We start from the raw sequence: 16,205 nt of genomic DNA, 5'->3' as shown, positions 1-16,205 counted from the left end.
AATAAAATTGTTTTATACTGTAAGCTGGAGGCGAGTGTAACTTATTTTTGTAATAAAGTTTTTATTTTTTTTATGTGTCATTAATATAAATGTGTGTTAGTATAGAAATATTCTGGTTTAAAAACTTAGAAATGCACACATTTCAGTATGTTTATTTGTACTTACATAATTTTAGATAGTGGTTGCCAATAGCCTGTATGTTTCACATTAATTGGTTTTTTTTTATGTTATCTTAATAAACCATTTTAGTATGTTGTATGTCAGTTACTGGGATAGCTGGGACATAGAGTGTAATTTAAAATTTGTCAATAAGTATTCATTGGAATATATGTAAATGTGCCTTGCCGGTTATTGAAACATTACCTACAAAATGAGTATGGGGTGACAAAAATTAGTTCCTGGTGCTTAATGAAACTTTTTGCCACTGATTTTATATATTACCCCGTGCTTTTTTAAAGTACATCTCTCTCAAATCTTAGTGTAAGTTTGAGGGCTACACAGAACATTTACAATTCATTCTAACATATAATGAGTATAATAGGTTGTGGAAAGTGGGTAAACTAAATGTAGCCTTCAGTAAAATTGAATCTCAGTGTAATCCTTGCTGCTGGCATTTCCCAGTTCCAAGGAGTTAAATGATCCCATCAAAGAGGTCATTGCCATGCCTATTGGCACTTTACTGTCATACCCTTTTTAAGGGACACTGTCAAGGTGTTTAAGTTAATTCTCAGAATTATTTGTTGGGATTTTAGAACAGGTTTGTTTGACTTAAGTAAGAACTGCATTGTCAAAGTTGAAAGATGAACATTTTTGTGAGTTCACAAATGTGTTCTTAAGAAAACATTAAAATGTGGAGCTGTGGGTTTCCAAGACTATTTGGCATTCTTAGTTTGGGGATTTGGGAGGGAAAACGGATATTAAAAAATTGTGAAGAATTGATGGGTAATGTAAACAGTGGTGATGAAATATATACACACTCAAGTGAAATCACTTGACAGTGTTCATTTGACTAACTGAATTTAAGCCATTATAATTACTTTTAAAATTAAATAATCATTTGCACTGTTCTGATAATGGGTGCAGTTTTTGAGCAATATAATCAGAGCTAAATATGCATGTAGTGATTAGTGATGTGAACAATTAAGTACTGAGAAGAAATACTAACTGGTATTTTCAAACTTAAATTTCTGTAGTAAAATCAGTATCAAACTCTTATCAGATCAAGGAAAACAGGCAATGCATATAAACATACTTTTGAATGTTGTGTGGCCTATAAAGCAATAATGCAATTTTTATGGAATGTCATGGGATATGAGAAATGGAAATGCAAAAATAACGAATCCTTTAGTAAAAATGTCAACATGTTAAAAAGGGGAATGTTAACTAATGTAGGTTATTGCTATTTGTGATTTGTTTATGGGTTCTTGGCTTTGACAGCTTCAAAGAATGGACAGATGACAAGTTAAAGAAATTTTGTATATATTGTCAAGGAATGGGTCTTAAATCCAAGAGTCAAGTCCCTTCCTTGGGGTGAAAAATGTATCCTATCCCTAAAGCATTCTGATTGTTAAAAAAGAAAACTTGAGTTACCTAACCAAAGCAGACGCAAGATTTTGTTTCTGCAGACTACTTGGCAATCAAAAGTGATCATCACTTTAATCAGTTTTTAGAAAGTTGCTTTGTGAGAAAATTGTGTTAGATATATTTTCCCAAACATGCATTTTGTGGAAGGTTTTCCAGCATTGTGACTGAATCAGATGTTAGAAATGGGGGGTTGGATTTAGCACAAAAAGAGCGGTTGCACACTCATGATGGCCATTGTTGTAGCATCATGAGAAATTCATCTATCAATTACTGCAAGTCTGATTTAAGAAAATACACTTTCTTCATGATAAACTAGGAACAACATAGGAATGGATTGGTGGGGTTGACCTCGGGTATTCACTTGTATATAGCTATTTGAAAAGACTTGTATGAGGGTGAATATCATGCTAGATGGGTAAAATTGTCACATTCAGGACAGCTTTTTTTGATCGCTAAGCCAAAAGTCACTGTTGATCAGAAACATAGCAAAAAATAACAAAACAAAAAACAAACCAGTATGACATAGTCTATTTAAGGGGAGAAATTAAAAAGTAGAAGGACTTCATGCATTTAGGTGAGGAAGCTATCCCCCTAGAGTAAATGATTGCTCAGGTTCCTAAAACTTCCAAGAATACCCACCATAGTTTGTTTTCTCCCCAGTGATGCACACTGTAAAATTTTTCTCTGACCGTAGGAATTCATGGTGGGTATAAAATGAATTAATAAAGAAGTAACAGTACGTAAAATGAACAGACTTGTGGGGATGGTGTATTAAAGTGTAGTATTAATTACGCAGTAATACCACTCAATAGGGCATGCCACTACTTTCTTGAGATGCTAATTATAAACCAATGTTTAAAGACATTTTTAACTGTGGGCAAATTAGATGGACTTTTTTGTCTGTCACTTTTTAAAAAAGTACTTAAGATGTAACTTTTATTAGTACCACAGTCTGCCTTCAGTAATATGCCTAAAATATTTTTCAGGACCAGGAGCATTCAGTTGAAAGAAACAAATCTTTTTTATGAATGCAAAACAGTATTACAACTAATGCCCTGGTCCAAAATTAGGTTTTTAATGATATTAACAGTAGTCTGATAAACATTTAGAAGTCTGGCTTTGAGAAACAAAAGCTTGTACCTGACTAGTATTTTTATTAAAAAAAAATTAGTTCTGTTAGCTTATTTAAATTCTCTTACATTTATTTATCTGTAGAATTTATATTTATTTCATTCCTTTTATCTCACTGAAAACTGTCTGCAGGCTCTCTGATTTGGATTAGATGTGTGAAGTACTGTCTTTTGCCAAAAACCTCAAATTACCTGTTCTTTTCAACGTAGTGGGTTTGTGCTTGTTTGGAGATCAGTTCAAAAACTATCTGTACTATCTGTACTGCCTCTGATGTTAAGATTTTATGTATAGCATAAGGAAGCTAGCTCTGACTATATTTTCCTAAGAATAAAGACCTATTTTTGTAGCATGTCTTAGGATCTCCAGGAGTCCAAGAATTATTGTGGGTGTCCTCCATTTCATCGTTTTTCATTTAACAGCTTTAAAATAGACACTTGGAATCTTTAGAAGTCTTTCGCCTTTTAATTACTCATACATTCAAAGTGACTAGCCAATGGTAAAAACAAATTCCCCAAGATCCCTAATTCAAGCACATGATGGGGAGATGCTGTATAGGATAAATGTATAGTGTTGGTCTCCACCTAATTTTAATTGATGAAAATATTCTGTGGTCACACACACGCCGGTGGACTCAGTGAAGAAGTTACTGGTAATTTGGCTCTGCTTTTCTGGTAACGTGCCCCCACCATTCATTGCTCCGTTCTCTGTCACTCTGGAGGTTTGGGGATGAGCGACGGAGGTTGTAAGTAGTACAGGAGAGGGGAGTGAACAAACTATTTTGCTTTAATAGAATGCTGCACATTTAGGTGACTGTGCAAATGAGGTTAGGTAGGTGAAATTGAGCTTAAAATGTTTTATTAAGCTAAGTTGGAAAATCATTATCAAAGAATGGGGAACTTGTAAATACATTCAGGAGGTTTTGGCTCAGCCCTGGGATTTCTTGGCGTGGTGGGGGGGTAATGTTGGCCACTTCATGAAGACAAAGATCGTTTTAGGTCATTTAGTGCAGAGTTTAGTTTGTGTTATGATTGCTAAAATTTATACCAATGATTGAAAAAAGTTTTTGTCATTTCAGAATGGTCATGGAAGTTTTATACCTGAAAAATTCTTGTACACTACTAGGGGATTTTGAAAACCATTCACATTGCCTATTTGGCTCCCTGTGCAGATGCCAAACTAGTACTTTTTTTTTCTTGTTCACGTCAAGACTGCTGAATAAGACTTTTTGGGTGAGGGAGAAGTCCCAATAAACCATTTTGGAAATTAGTGTCTTCAACTGTAAGTTGCCTGAAATGTTTTTTTTTAACACAAGCAATAGATCAAGATAAGGTTATTTTGGAATAATTTACTACAAGCTTCAGTGAATACCTGATTTTTTACTTTGTAGAGTGGTTTAAAAACAAGTTCTAATGAGTCTAATCTGAAGCTGCTATCTGTAATGTACATGAATTGTCATTTCTTCACCTTTTTAGGCTTTCAGTCTGTATTCTGAAAGGATTCTTGTGATACAAAATGCGTTTTGGATAGAATTTTGGGATACCTAAGGGAATTGACATCTGTCATTTGTGAACTACAGCCAGTTTCTACTTTTCCAAGGCAAAGGACAAGGGTTTTGATGTGGACAAGCCATTACCACCGATTAAGTAAAGAATGTGATTAGGGCGTGTTCACAGTACTAAATGTGTGGAAAAGAGTTTTGTAGATTCCAAAATCTAGTCTTCCAGGTACAGAAACATAACATGACATAACAGAAGAGTTCTAAGATCATTATACCTGGTGTGGCTCTATTGCTGTTAATTTCAAGTTAGATGAAGAAATTTGAATAGTCATACCATGTGTATAACAACTTTGCATTTCAACTTGTGTCCTGACTTTTTCCTATGTGAATTAGAAAATGCCAGTACTGCATCACTTGAACACAAAATTGCTAGAACTAGGTACATCTATGTCATGAGTGAAAATACGACGTCATATTTCAAGAGATTTTTTTTTTTTTTTTTTTTTTTCTTTCGGTACGCGAGCCTCTCACTGTTGTGGTCTCTCCCGTTGCGGAGCACAGGCTCCGGACGTGCAGGCTCAGCGGCCACGACTCACGGGCCCAGCCGCTCTGCGGCATGTGGGATCTTCCCGGACCGGGACACGAACCTGTGTCCCCCTACATCGGCAGGCGGATTCTCAACCACTGTGCCACCAGGGAAGCCCCAAGAGAATATTTTTTAATATATTGGTATTCATGTTGCTTTAATTGGAGGACTCAAGAATTAGGCCTCTAAAACTGCTTTATTTAACGCATCATGGGAAGTTAGAAAAGCATATATACTAATTGTTTCTTAATATACTTAATATTTGGAATGAGCTTGGAGGAAAACCAGAAGTGAGCAGTATGTCAAACGTCATCTATATAAAAATTGGTGGAGTACACTTTTCAAGTCTCTGCAGCCACGTGCATATGTAATCGCAGGGTAGTTCTGGCAAAATTTAATATCTTCTTGAAATAGTAAAAATTCACATGAATTTGCATAAGTTGAATTCCTAGGAATCCTTCAACACTGACAGGTGTAATTTCTTCTAGGCACCCTACGTAACTTAGGTTCATTTATAAATAGAATTAAAACAGGATGAAAAGCTTTTATTCTAAAATTATACTTTTAAGTCTTAGTTGATGGTTTTCTGAGGATCCATTTAGCATTTAGGACAGTAGCAGCAGTTAGGGGCCCAGCAGCAGATGCTGTGGTTTCTTTGGCTTATCCTCCCTGCTGCTTAGTGTCTTTTGATTAGTCCATTTAAACTACTACCACTCCTTGTTCTTTAAAGTTACTCTGTTTCTTCTCTATATGGTTTCTTTTGCCTCCTTCTGGGATAGAAGCTCCTCCAGGGCAGGGAAATCTTAATTAATGATGCTAGGCACTTAAAAATATTTTTCAAAATATTTTTTAGTTTGGTGGAAATACATTTTCAGTTTAGCTTATTTGCTGAATTAGGCTTAATTGTGGCATGTTAACTTGAAGGAATAAAAAGTTCTGAGCCACTTAGTTCACAACATGGAAAGCTTAAAAATTTAATGAACATGAAATACTAATGTTTTAAGCAAATTAAGATCATCAAGATCCACATTTAAATGGTCTGACATTAAAAAAAGTCTTGGGCTTCCCTGGTGGCACAGTGGTTGAGAGTCTGCCTGCCGATGCAGGGGATACGGGTTCGTGCCCCGGTCCGGGAAGATCCCACATGCTGTGGAGCGGCTGGGCCCGTGAGCCATGGCCGCTGGGCCTGCGCGTCGAGAGCAAGTCTTGAAGGGAGCTGTGGGTTTATAGACTGCATTAATTTTTATATCAATTTAATTATTGACATCCCAGCCCATTAATATTTCTTTATGTTGATGTTCAGCTTAATTCCAAGCTGCTGAACAAAACAATATCGACCTACCAAACCTCATCTATATATACTTAACTTCTTTATGAGAAAGGGGTACTTCAAGATAGAATTCTTGTTTTGATGATGAGTCTAGTTGGTTTTGAGTCCATAAAGTTTGTGTAAGGTTCTTAGTGTAGAGCACTTTGGAAAGGATATGTAGTGATGCTTGAGAAAAGCATGAAGGCTAGGTAACTATACATTAACGTCTTGAAAACAGCTATTTCTAAGAGTAATCCATACTTACACATTTTAAAATAAAGCCATGGTTGCATCTATATGAATAGTCTTAATATGTACCTTACAGTTGTTGGTTGCTGGTTGAAGTTAAATCACTTGAGAAGGGAGGCTCTGAATTTAAGGCATTTTCTCACTACAGTATATATACTTTTTTTGTGTGTGTGGTACGCGGGCCTCTCACTTTTGTGGCCTCTCCCGCTGCGGAGCACACGCTCCGGACGCACAGGCTCAGCGGCCATGGCTCACGGGCCCAGTCGCTCCACGGCATGTGGGATCTTCCCGAACTGGGGCGCGAACCTGTGTCCCCTACATCGGCAGGCGGATTCTCAACCACTGCGCCACCAGGGAAGCCCTACCTACTTGTTTGAGTATTGATGGATAATGGTGGTATTTATACTTAAATATCCTTAGTTGATATTTTAACTTGGTAGTACTTTAAAGAAAATTTAAAAGACTTATACCTGGAAAACAAGATAGAGCACAGGATGTGAAAGTCTACTCTGCTCACACCCTAGTCAGTTAACGGAGATGAATGACTGTTTAGTTCTGATTGTAGTTAACCTCTTATCTTTTAATTACTAAGTTTAAGCAGTATTTGTTTTTTACCCCTTATGAGACATTTGGCTTATTCTAGTCCTTTTTTTTCTGAATTGTTTTTAAGTTCAGTCGATTACCTCAACTACACTTAGTACTTGTTTTCTCTTCACTATATGGGGAAACAGCACACTCAATACTTTTTCCCTTCATCTCCCAATTCCTATTAACTATTAATTCCCAATTAACTATCTTTACTTTTCTGTCACTTTTTTTTTTCTTCTGGGGCATATACTGATTTTAAATTTTAGCAGTAGCGCGGGCTCATTTTATGTATGGACTGTCTTGCTCACTTTTGAATTCTGTCAATTTTTAAAAAGATAACCAGTTTCTTAAAGAATGCATTGAAATACTACTTCACTTTGGTTATTTACTTTCAGTGCTTTTGATTTTTTTCTCAAATGTTTGGTGATTCTGCTTTTTTCATATTTATGAAAGAAAGATCAAAGTGGTCTGGGGTTCCTGGGCCTATCCACTGAGACAGGTGACTAAGTTGTGTGTGTGTGAGAACACAAAGGACTAACAGGCTTTTCCTCGAGGGCAGGCAGGCAGGCAGGCAGGCTTACCCCTCCAGTGCCAGGAAGCAGAGTGCTCAACTGTAGGAACGCTGACGACGCCTGGGCGGGTGAGTTATTTGCTTTGAGGAGGTGGGTACACCCTGAAAGCAGGTCTGCAACCCTGAGACACCTAAATTTCTTCCCTTTCCACTCTTGCTAGCCAGAGGTTTTCCCTTTTCCGGAAGTCACTCATCCCTCCCATGAAAGAAAAATGGCTCTTTTTCCTGCAGTCCTCTGATTGCAAAATGAACATAGCCTCAGTTCGTCATCTTTTGTACTAATTTGTGCAAATTAATATAAAAAGTGATAGTTTAAAAATAGAACTGAGTAGTAAAATACAACAGTATGGTGCACACTGTCTTAGATTAGAAGAAACCACCTTAATCTCTGTATGTGACAGCTCATTTCAAATAAATTGTCTAGGAAAAAGTTTGACTAAATCTTACTTGAAAAGAGAACAGCACCTAGCATGCTAATGGGTATAGAGAAGACATTTTGTGACCAAGGATGCAAACTTAAGTGGCATTCTTGACTGAGCAAAGCAGATTATTTTGAAATCCCTTTTTTTTGGAATAGTATGATAGATTTTATTTTAGCATACATTTTCTGAACACTTAGAAGAAACCATTGAGCAGTATTTCTGTTTATCCCCCCCTTTTTTTTTTTTTGGCCACACTGCATGCCTTTGTGGGATCTTGGTTCCCTGACTAGGGATTGATCCCAGGCCAGGGCAGTGAAAGCACCAAAAATCCCTAGACCACTAGGGAACTCCCATTTCCTTTTTTCTTTCCCACCCTTTTTTTTTCTTTGTCCATTTACATACAGCATACCTTCATATATGTTCTTTTACTAGTTAATGAGACTACATTCTTTATTTTGGCAGGGGTCTCAAACCTACCTTTTCCAGATTTGTTGTTCTAGGATTTGGTGAGAGTCCATGTTAACCTACTTGTGGAATATATTCTTTTCTACTTTTGTCATATTTTCTGTCTTTGCTGATTAGAGGGTCTAAATCCTTAAAAAACATTTTCACCTAAATATGGCAATTCAAACATTTTAGATCATTTTGCCTATTCTTAAGGACCTCTTCCAGGTATGAAAACCATTTATTTTTATGGCTGCACTGCATGGCTTGCAGGATCTTAGTTCCCTGACCAGGGATTGAACTCGGGCCACGGCAGTGAAAGCGCTGAGTCCTAACCACTGGACCATCAGGGAACTCCTCCCTTAAAAACATTTTTAACAGGTTTTATGATATTAAATAATTATTAATTAGTTGATATCAAGGGAGAAACTGACTTTCGACATTTTTGGTACCAAAAAATCTTGGCTAAGTTTTCAACTAGTTTCAACTAGTGTACCTAGACTGTTTCAATTAAAATTGATGGACATAAGACACATTAATCTCTTGTATTTATAGGGCTTTCCCATTCTAATAAGCCTGATGTAGCCTGTTTATATTCACTTTTCATATAAACTTAGAAAAGTACAGGTTGCTAAAGCAAAAGACTGAATTAATATAGTCTCACAATTTCAATGACTTAGATACTCCCTTTTATTTCCCCAATAGTTTCAGGTGAAAAAATATTTTTTTCTTAATCATTGAGACATTTAATAAAAGGAATTGAGCAAACACAAATATAACCTCTTTGGTCCTGAGTTTACTTTCCTGTAAAAAAGAGATGGTATTAGATTGTGATATTTTTCTAGCTTTCAGCATTCTATGAGATACAGCTTGTGTTAAAAAAAAAATTCTGGGACCTCCCTGGTGGTCTAGTGGTTAAAACTGCACGCTTCCAATGCAGGTGGCACAGGTTCAATCCCTGGTTGGGGAACTAAGATCCCACCTGTGGTGCAGCCAAAAAGTAAAAATAAATACTTAAAAAAAATTCTGCCTAGATGGTTTTTTGCTTCATTTAATTCATACTTTTGTTTTGAAGACCTAGTTTTACAAAATACAGGAAATATTACATTACTGTTCATTTGCCCTGTAATACCTTACATATTATGAACATTTCCTGGTACATTATTTTTGTGATACTTAGTTACTATTTGAGGGAGAGAGTGGTAGGACAAACCCTTCTCTTAAAGCCATATATTCTGAGGAATAAAACTCTCAGCTCTTCACAGAGCATTATTCAACTTATTTCCAAATTCCCTAAATTACTGTGTTAATATTGTACTAGTTAAGAGTCAGCCTGTGTAAGAGATGTCAATTAAAATTAGCCATATGGATCTACTTTTGTGCTAGTAAGTATGTTTTTTAGTTTTTAGAATTAGTGTTCATTTACGTACAGTCTCTCTCTTCTGAAATTCTAGACAAAACTAATTTAGTGTAAAGCTGATAAATATATTAGCCTGATCAGGAAATAAAAGACAGTTTAACTGCTAAACCATCCTCCCAAATTTGCTTTATTAATAATAATGATCCAAATATTTTCTAAAAATTATAGAGTGTAAGTGTTCTCCTAAGCACCAGCAACCTCCTCTTCCTCTCCGCCCCTAGTAAGCTGTCTTTAAGTTGAAACACCACGTATTTCATTATCAGGATAAAGCATATTATCGCACCTTTTCCTAGGTAGCGTGGTGATTTTGGAATGATGCCTCTTTTAAGTTGATTTTCCTCTCCCCTCTGTTTTCAAGAACTGTTCACAGGATACCAGTAGGCTGATATGAAAATTATATATTTTTAAAGCTTTAGGGAATTTCCTGGCGGTCCAGTGGTTAGGACTTGGCGTTTTCACTGTCGGGGCCCGGGTTTGATCCCTGGTCAGGGAATTAATAAGATCCCATAAACTGCGAGAAAAGCTTTAGCTTCTCTGAGGCATTGAATCACTCTCCTTGAAAAGTTTCCTTGCTACTTTGCTGGTTATCTTAATATTCTCTATCCTGTTCTTATCTGTTCTTATTTCCTGTTTTTCTTCTATACTTGTCTCCTTGATCTCAACTGTATTTCCAGCTTCGTGTCACATCTCTGTGGACTCCTGCTTTAATGTCAGGGCTTGATCTGTTATATATGCAGGTTTGCCATTCCAGCTCTTTGCTGTACATGTTAGAGTGCTTTGCTTTGTCAGTGATTATATCCTGTTAATTTATCACGTCCATTTACACGATGACTTACTGAATAGGCCTAAAAATCCTCTCTATCCAAGTCCTACCATACCCTTTGAGAAGTTCAGGTCTGGCTGAACTTTATATTTACAAAGATCTTAAGTGGTTCCAGATTTATAAGTGGCACATTATAATGGCTCTCCGTATCTATTTCTACAATAGCACTGTCTAGTAAAAATAAAATGCAAGCCATATATGTAATTTAAAATTTTATAATTTGGTCTGAGCTCATCCTTCTCGCCTTAACCTTCCATTGGTAGTGCCTGTAAACAAACTGCTGGCCTGGTCTTTCTTTGGCTCACTTCACATTTCTGGTGTCTTTTTAGTGTGTGTCCCCAGCCCACCCTTCCAAGCCAAGCTCTCAAAAATCCTCTTCAGCGAAAATAGTAGTCTCTTTGCTGTATGTGCGTTAAAATGATGATCAACAAAGTATCCCTGAGGAACATGTACAGTTAGGGGAACATCAAAAGTCCTGGCTTTCTGGAGTTTATATAAGGCTGTTAGCTGATGTTTTTTTCCTTTATTGCTTGTGCAGTAGGTTTGTAACATAGCTATTTATGTATGAGTCAAAACCCCAAATCTACTAACCTCTGATTAAAGGTAACTTTAGGAGCAAAACCATGGTTTTAAAATATTTGGCAATATTTGAAAATCTGGTATTTCTATGCTTTGTAATTGCAAGAAGAATCTTCAGAAACATTTAAATTAATAATATTCATTATATTTAAAACAATAAATTATATTCATTATTGCTGCTACCCTTCAAATTCATTTTCTGTCAACAGTATGTGGTAATTACAATTTCCCATCCTCTACTGTGCTCAATAACAGCTTCATATGCTGCTTTTACACAGTGGGAAGAAAGCTATGAAATTCAGCAGAGACTGAATATGTAAATAGGCTTAAACTAATTTAGGGATAATACATGATGTGTTATCAACATTTGAAAATCCAGTTCATGAAAAGGACTGTTTAGGTAGGGCTATTTGTTGTTTGTCTCTTAACTCTGAAGTTTTACAAAAATTGCTCCAGTCCTACCACCAATGTTTCTGTGGGCATTCTTGGAGAAGCTTTCTTAGTCTCAAGAAATATAAAGAACTGAAAGTGAGCTAATCTTTTAAATTACATATATATATATAAACTAAAAATAGAAGTGATAGAAATGATCAGTGAACATCTGGCATAGTTCTTAATTATATTGAATAAATAAGTATATATCTTGAACTGTTTTTACAAAATTGAAGAGTATAGGCCGTATGACTTTCTGATAATGCTCAAAATTCAGACTGTTTTAAATGTGTTCACCTGAGCTAAAAACCCTAAATTTAAATGGTAACTGTCTTTCAATAAACAAGGGCAATTTTTCAATAAAATTTTTTTTTAGTAAAAATTTCCAATTTACTTATTCAAGATTTCTACTTAGATATACTGTACTGAGTTGTGGGGTTTTCTTGTTTTGTTTAATTATTTATTTATTTTTGGCTGTGTTGGGTCGTCGTTGCTATGCGTGGGCTTTCTCTAGTTGCAGCGAGCAGGGGCTACTCTAGCTGCAGTGCGCAGGCTTCTCATTGCGGTGGCTTCTCTTGTTGGGAGCACTGGCTCTAGGCGCGCGGGCTCAATAGTTGTGGTGCATGGGCTTCGTTGCTCCACGACACGTGGGATCTTCCCGGACCAGGGCTTGAACCTGTGACCCCTGCATTGGCAGGCGGATTCTTAACCACTGCGCCACGAGGTAAGCTCTGTGGTTTTTTTTTTTTTTTAATGTTTGTTTTTGATGGATTAATAAGTGGAATCAGTTTACCAAAATACAGAAAGTTTCTTTTTAAAAGTGAAGATAAAAATTGATTTTAACTATTTTGGTAGCAACCTTACTAGAATTGGAATTGAAGTACCGATATTAGTGATCTTCACAATTCTGAACCAACCCTACCTAGTTGCATGGTGGTTTATAGGTACCATGTCAAAGTGCTTTTGTTTTTGTATTTTAGAAAACAGCTACTGAGAGGTAAGAGGAACGACTGCAAAGACTTTCCAAAATATTTTCAGGAGTCACTGAAATCAGTTGAAAGCTGTATTTAAACATCTGAATATAGTTAGTATTTTTCCTTTTATGAAAGAAAGCCATAGTGTCTATAGTAAACATAAGAAATAAGGTGGAATGCTTTACTTATTTAAAGGATAACTTTAACTTTTTAAAAAAAATTTTATTTATTTTTGGCTTTGTTGGGTCTTCATTGCTGAACGCGGGCTTTCTCTAGTTGCGGAGAGTGGGGACTACTCTTCGTTGCAGTGCGCGGGCTTCTCGTTGCGGTGGCTTCTCGTTGTGGAGCACCGGCTCTAGGCGACTCGGCTTCAGTAGTTGCGGTGCGCGGGCTCTAGGGCATGCGGGCTTGAGTAGTTGCAGCGTGTGGGCTCAGTAGTTGTGGCTCGCGGGCTCTAGAGCGCAGGCTCACTAGTTGTGACACATGGGCTTAGTTGCTCCGTGGCATGTGGGATCTTCCCAGACCAGGGATCGAACCCCTGTCCCCTACATTGGCAGGCGGATTCTTAACCACTGCACCAGCGGGGAAGTCCCTATGTAACTTAAAAAAAACTTTTTAGATGAGAGAGACATTGGCCATCTTATACAAAGAGTAGTAGTATTAGATTATAAGTGCCTTTTCCAATCTTTAACATTTATCAACAGGCAGGTGAATATATTTTCAGTTCCTAATCAGTTAATAATTTCTATTTTCTGAAGTTATGACCTGTTAACATCAAAGTGAGGTTTAAGAGGATGGTTATTCCAACATATCTTAGAAATAAGATGACAAACATTAAATGCTTCATTTTTGTTGCTAAGATAAAATGAGACTGCCCAGAATTTCATGCTTAAACAGCTTTTATCCAGAGAGTATCTCTTTGATCCACTGGTTCTATAAAGCTGTAGTTCTTCATATCTTACCATTGGAAGTTTTACTTCATGATCACACAAAAAAGTGGGGGTTAAATATGGAAATTGTGACTGCATTTTGAACATCTTGCACTCCCATCCAAAAATCCCTTAATGCTCCTCCTTGAACTGTATAGTCTCCATTGTAATGAGTTTCCTTTTTTCTTGAAAATCGAGGAAAGGAACATTTCTTGAAGTATAAAAGGCAGTTTAATGGTTCCTGTTACAGGTATGATTATGTCCAGAAGTTGATACATAGGGATAGGTTGTGGGGAGAAGAGGGTATTATGAAATGTAAAATTAAGACTGTAAAAGTAACACTACAATGCCACAAAAGGTAAAACAAGAACCTTGATGCTTTGAGACTCGGGGGCGGAGGGGGGGGGCAGAGGAACTGGGGTTCGGAAATGCCAAACCTGTGACAGGAAAGCATACTCCAGATTACAGGAGGCAGCTGTGAGAGGGAGGGACTGAATGGCTCCAAGGGGTAGTGGGTAAGTATGCCTCTATCCTTTTCCTGACACACATGCCACACAAACATTGGCCCTTGACAGTTAAAGCCTGGTGTACATTCAGGGTCCTCAGTGTTAAGTAGGTCCAGTCACTGGGATTCAGGTAGTCAACATCTTTTCAGATTCCTGTACCACTGTAAAAAGCAATTTATGCAGTTTGTTGGTGGGTTGGGGGAATCAGGTTTAATTAGGTAGAAGCATTTTAAATACTTTGCCTAGTGCTGCATAACTGCTGAAACTTAGGTGAAAGCTGAGATAAATCCTAGTCTGCTCAAATTATTGTCTTCCCAGAGGACTTTCCTGATCCTCACCAGCTGAAAATTTCCCGTTCCCCTCACCTGTCATTTTAAAAGACTTACATTATTACAGACTTTATATATAAATATGCCCTGTGTGATTCATTATTTTTCATGTGTGACACATCTCCTTCACTAGATTGTAAGCCTCTGGAGGTCAGAAAACACCTAAATCATTGGTTCTACCACCACATTTAGTACAGTGCCTTACACTTATTTGCTAATAAATATTCATTAAAATAATGGAGATATTGTAGTGTAGTTTTTGGTGTTTATGAGCCCTTTAGATGAATGCGTTATCAACTATTTTTTACTTTTTGTAGTCTGAAAATACCCCTAGCATATGTGATAATTGTGGCATTTATAAAAAGTCTACACATTAAGTTGTACTGGCCCCTCCACAGTTAACACTAGTCTGGAGCAGCACTGTCTAGTAGAAATATAGCACAATCCACATATGTAATTCAAAATTTTCTAGTTGCCACATTACAAAAATAAGAAACATGAGATTAATTTTTAGCCCATTATTTCCAAAATATTTAACATGTAATTAGCTTTTAAAAGTTGAGATACTTTATATTCTTGTTTTCATGCTAAGCTTTCAAAATCTGATGTGTATTTTACACTTAATAACAGGTCAATTCAAACTAGCCACATTTCAAGTGCTCAACAGCCGGATAATGGCTAGTGGCTGCAGTATTGCACAGTGCAGGTCTAGAACTTGAAGGCAGGCAATAAAAACCGCTTTGGACCTCAGTTTCCTATAAGGTATCTCATAGCTTTGGTTTCATGTCATTGTCATTTTAGGTTGTTAAAATCCAAATAAAGCTAATTGGCTTGACTTTTTTGGTCATGTTCATAAATCCATAAAATAAAACTTTTTGTATTAGGCATTGTACAAAGACATTTAATAGGCACTTTCCATCCAATTTAATCTTTAAAACTTCTGAGGAAGGTAACTGTTTAGAGTTGAGGATGCCAGGTTTGAGATATATCAAGTTAACCTTGCTCAAAGAATTTGCCAGTAGAAGGTGAAGCTGATTTCAGAACCAGGATTGATTATGGATATCCCATATCCCCACTAGGAAGTTCGTATCTTTTAATAAAAAGTTGGAAAAAAAATTCAAGCTCTGTATGAGTGCTGACGTGGATACCAGACCATAAGGTTAAAGAGAAAACATTTAATGGAGGAAAAATTTTATTTCATTAGATGAAGTTGGATCAATAGGAAAATTTTTCTTCTTTTACGTGGGGATTTTGTAAAATTTTCTTATAGCAGAAGTTTTAGTTTTTCCTTTTCTGAGCATAAGAGCAATATGAAAATTTTAAATTGGTCTATTGTCTAGTTACCTTATTCTAATTGCCCCTGCAAAGAAAATCATATGGGAAAGGAGTTTTAGTTGGATGTTGTAAAGATGTCTAATATGAAAGAACATAAAACATTTTATCATTAAAATGTACTGGCTCTCAGTGAAAAGTTGTACAGGAGGGCTTCCCTGGTGGCGCAGTGGACTGGCTCTCAGTGAAAAGTTGTACAGGAGGGCTTCCCTGGTGGCGCAGTGGTTGAGAGTCCGCCTACCAATGCAGGGGATGCGGGTTCGTGCCCCGGTCCGGGAAGATCCCACATGCCGTGGAGCGGCTAGGCCCGTGAGCCATGGCCGCTGAGCCTGCGCATCTGGAGCGTGTGCTCTGCAGCGGGAGAGGCCACAACAGTGAGAGGCCCGCGTACCGGAAAAAAAAAAAAAAAAAAAAAAAAAGTTGAACAGGAATTTCAGAATGAGCCTATAAAGAAGCAAAAATTTTTTTGTTTGTTTGCGTACGCGGGCCTCTCAGTGTT

At 37.0% G+C, this 16,205-nt stretch overlaps 1 protein-coding gene across 7 annotated transcripts in view; it reads left to right on the top strand.

The window, feature by feature from the left end:
* SYNCRIP (synaptotagmin binding cytoplasmic RNA interacting protein) overlaps window positions 1–3,068 on the top strand; it is a 29,047-nt gene extending 25,979 nt beyond the window's left edge. For 6 of the 7 annotated variants that reach the window (XM_067011421.1, XM_067011425.1, XM_059083135.2 and 3 more), the window contains one exon: window positions 1–3,068. This exon is cut by the window's left edge. The gene's annotated coding sequence lies outside the window, so the exon portion shown is untranslated. The other variant, XM_067011422.1, reaches the window with a different exon arrangement.
* The last annotated feature ends 13,137 nt before the right edge of the window (window positions 3,069–16,205 follow it).

The sequence above is a fragment of the Kogia breviceps genome, chromosome 13 (genome assembly GCF_026419965.1).
Source record: "Kogia breviceps isolate mKogBre1 chromosome 13, mKogBre1 haplotype 1, whole genome shotgun sequence".
Taxonomy (NCBI): domain Eukaryota; kingdom Metazoa; phylum Chordata; class Mammalia; order Artiodactyla; family Physeteridae; genus Kogia; species Kogia breviceps.
This window is presented reverse-complemented; position numbering and strand designations above follow the sequence as displayed.